Source organism: Cynara cardunculus (assembly GCF_001531365.2).
Source record: "Cynara cardunculus var. scolymus isolate 2C chromosome LG 12, CcrdV1, whole genome shotgun sequence".
NCBI lineage: Eukaryota > Viridiplantae > Streptophyta > Magnoliopsida > Asterales > Asteraceae > Cynara > Cynara cardunculus.
In genome coordinates this window covers 15,360,799-15,365,236 of record NC_037539.1, presented here as the reverse complement: position 1 = coordinate 15,365,236, position 4,438 = coordinate 15,360,799, and positions in this window count along the sequence as shown.

Sequence of the window (4,438 nt, the reverse complement as noted above, 5' to 3'; positions counted from 1 at the left end):
CTAGTATAAATAGGAAATTCCTTGTAATTGTAATTAGAGCTTTTGTCATTAATACTGAAATCAAGATTTGGCTGATGTAATTCTCTCCCTCTCCAATCTAATCATTACTTACATCATTCTTAGTGTTCATCATTGTTCATATCAATCTATGAAGATCACATCAAGATTTGTATGAAATCTGGACTCCACATATGGCAAAAGATTGTCCCAAAGCTCGGATCCAAACTGACAAAGGAAAAGGTAAACAACCAAGTACTAGTGGACGAGTCTTTGCATTACCTAGCAGCAAATCTCAAGCGGACTGTAATGCCAAACCAATTCTGTTTGGGGATATAGACAACCCGGAGGCAATCTTCCAAGGAGATACTACAAAAGAAGATGTTAGTGCAGTAGTTTCTATTACTGTGAAGCAATATACGTGGCAAAACAATGAAAGTTTTCTTGCTGCTCTACAAGATCCCGAACAGGTATTTCCTACTTCTGCATCCGTACCTGTTGTTTCTGAATATCTTGATGTGTTTCCCGACGATTTACCGAGTATACCACCGGTACGGGAAGTCGAATTTACCATCAATTTAGTCCCGGGAGCTTCTCCTATATCCAAGGCTCCCTACCGAATGGCTCCAACTGAAATGAAAGAGCTTAAAACTCAACTTGATGATCTTTTGAAGAAAGGTTTCATTCGACCCAGTGTTTCACCCTGGGGAGCTCCAGTTCTTTTCGTTAAAAAGAAAGACGGTACGATGCGTCTTTGTATCGAGTATCGGGAACTTAATAAAGTAACGATTCGTAACAAGTATCCATTGCCAAGAATCGATGATCTGTTCGATCAATTACAAGAGGCACGATACTTTTTCAAAATTGATCTTCAGTCCGGGTACCATCAACTTCGTATTCGAGATTCTGATATTTCGAAAACCGCATTTAGAACTCGCTATGGGCATTATGAATTCTTAGTAATACCTTTTGGGCTAACTAATGCTCCAGCGGTCTTTATGGATCTTATGAATCGGGTTTTCAAGGATTATCTCGATGAATTTGTTATCGTGTTTATTGACGACATCTTGATTTACTCGAAGTCAAGAAAGCAACATGATCAACATCTTCAAATTGTTTTGGAGACTCTTCGAACAAAAAGGTTGTATGCAAAACTTTCCAAATGCGAGTTTTGGCTCGATCAAGTGTCTTTTCTCGGACACGTAATTTCTGCTGAAGGTGTCAAAGTCGATCCGGCGAAAATTGAAACCGTCACTAATTNCCCACATATTATTATCATATAACCGCCTATAAACTTTCCACATGCATGCATAATATCCAATTACCACACATGTGCACATAATTCATGCATTTATCTTTAAGACAACATGCATGCTATCACATAATTCACATAATGAACACATAAATTTACCTCAACCCAGGTTTGCAGAAAACCCAGTTATAACATTCACTCCCTGTAAGACTCGAGTTTTAAAAACATTTTCGTTAACTTACCCAAATTGTACCATACTTAAATAACGGTCGATAATTATTAAGGGGTTAAAACCGTCAAACTTCTAAACTGTTAATAATTATATATATATATATATATATATATTATATATGAAGGAAAAAAAACAAATCCAACGTCTTCTTCTTGTTCACCTCACCGCCTCTCTCTCTCTTTCATTTTTTTTCTTCTCTCTAAGATATTTTCTAAATCGTTGAAGCAATCGAAGTAACAATTATATATTCGGAATCCACTCTTCGAACCTTTTATAAAGGTATAAATTTCATTCACTTTTATTAGGGTGTTTACGTTAGCATTTTTTAGACTGGTTCATAAACTATGTTATGTCTAAGTTTACGGATTGATATTGTTATAAGTATGATATATTTCATGTTTAGAATGCTAGGATTGATAAAATTGATGTAGAAATCAAAAGGTTAGATTATGGTTTCATTATGGTTAGATTTGGTGTATATGTTTAACGGTTCGCCAATTGTTCGATATAATGTCGAAAAGAGTAAAATTGCATGATTAAGCTTAGGGTAGTGATCATTGGACTTGTTTTATGGTTTATTATGTTGAAGTATGTTAATATCACGTAAATGTAGCGAATCATGGAAATTGGGTTATAAAAGTTAGTCGGGAATTACGAAATCGGATTTTACTGACTATGCAGGTTCATACTTTGACAGTGTATAACTTACAAACCGTAAGTCGGATTAAGCTCATATTTTGCAGTTAGAAAGCCCTTAATGCATATTGCAACTTTCATGTAGGATTGAAAATCCAGTTATGACTCTAAGTGGCTCGAAACAGTGTGTTTCTGGAGCTGTTTGCAATGTATTTAGGATTGATCTGCTGTTTTGTAATNAAAAAGAGTTAAATATGCGTCAACGAAGGTGGCTTGAACTTCTGAAAGATTACGATGTTCAGATACAATATCATCCGGGCAAAGCTAATGTAGTCGCTGACGTTTTAAGCCGTAAAGCTGTGGAACAAGTTTCTTCTTTAATTGTTTCTACAGAGCTGGCTTTGGACATCAAACGGTTCGGACTAGAAACCTATGCGAGTTCGCAAACGGAAATTCTATCGAATCTAATGGTAGAATCGACTCTAATCTCTCGGATCAAAGAAACCCAACAAGATGATAGTGAATTATGGGCAAATTTCCAACAGACACAAGAGAATTCTAGTTCAGAGTTTAGAATGGATGATGATCACGTGTTGTAGTTTCGGGATCGTCTTTGTGTTCTGAATAACTCGGAGCTTAGAGATCTAATTCTGACCGAAGCTCATAACTCTATGTTTCGGTTCATCTTGGCACAACAAAAATGTATCGCGATTTGAGGAACCATTTCTGGTGGATTGAAATAAAGCGAGATATCAGCGACTTTGTAGCTCGTTGTCTCACTTGTCAACAAGTTAAAATTGAACATCAACGTCCGGGTGGTGTTCTCCAATCGTTGAACATTCCAGTAGGGAAATGGGAGCACATAACTATGGATTTTGTAGTCGGATTATCCCGTACGATCTTGAAACACGATGCAATCTGGGTAGTGGTAGACCGACTGACAAAATCGGCTTATTTTATTCCTGTCCGACAAACTTGGTCAATTGATAAGCTGACCAAAATTTTCCAACGTGAGATTGTGCGTCTTCCTGGCACACCTATATCGATTATCTACGATCGAGACCCACGTTTTATATCTCGATTTTGGGAAGGTTTACATAAAGCATGGGACACATATTTGAATTTTAGTACATCATTTAATCCGCAAACTGATGTAAGTTTCCTATCTCTAAATTCGATTTCGGGGACGAAATCTCCTTTTAAAGGGGGGGGGGGAGAATTGTAAGACTCGAGTTTTAAAAACATTCTCATTAACTTATCCAAATTGTACCGTACTTAAATAACTGTCAATAATTATTAAGAGGTTAAAACCGTCAAACTTCTAAACTGTTAATAATTATATATATATATATATATATATATATGAAGGAAAAAAAAAACAAATCCAACGTCTTCTTCTTGTTCACCTCACCGCCTCTCTCTCTCTCTTTCATTTTTTTTCTTCTCTCTAAGATATTTTCTAAATCGTTGAAGCAATCGAAGTAACAATTATATATTCGAAATCCACTCTTCGAACCCTTCATAAAGGTATAAATTTCATTCACTTTTATTAGGGTGTTTACGTTAGCATTTTTTAGACTGGTTTATAAACTATGTTATGTCTAAGTTTACGGATTGATATTGTTATAAGTATGATATATTTCATGTTTAGAATGCTAGGATTGATAAAATTGATGTAGAAATCAAAAGGTAAGATTATGGTTTCATTATGGTTAGATTTGGTGTATATGTTTAACGGTACGCCAATTGTTCGATATAATGTCGAAAAGAGTAAAATTGCATGATTAAGCTTAGGGTAGTGATCATTGGACTTGTTTTACGGTTTAGTATGTTGAAGTATGTTAATATCACGTAAATGTAGCGAATCATGGAAATTGGGTTATAAAAGTTAGTCGGGAATTACAGAATCGGATTTTACCGACTACGCAGATTCATACTTTGATAGTGTATAACTTACAAACCGTAAGTCGGATTAAGCTCATATTTTGCAGTTAGAAAGCCCTTAAAGCATACTACAACTTTCATATAGGATTGAAAATCCAGTTATGACTCTAAGTGGCTCGAAACAGTGTGTTTTCGGAGCTGTTTGTAATGTATTTAGGATTGATATGCTGTTTTATAATATTCGTATTAAATAGATGGATAATCCAAATGAGGTGATTTGAAAACCAGCAGTTTCACTGCATATCATACTACAACTTTTATAGATATTATCTTCTGTACTGATCTCTAAGTGGGGTAAAAATGCTCCCGAAAATGAGGGTCAAAAGCTATTAAAACTCGAATCGGAATTATATAAAGCTAAGTGTTGCGTCGATTTC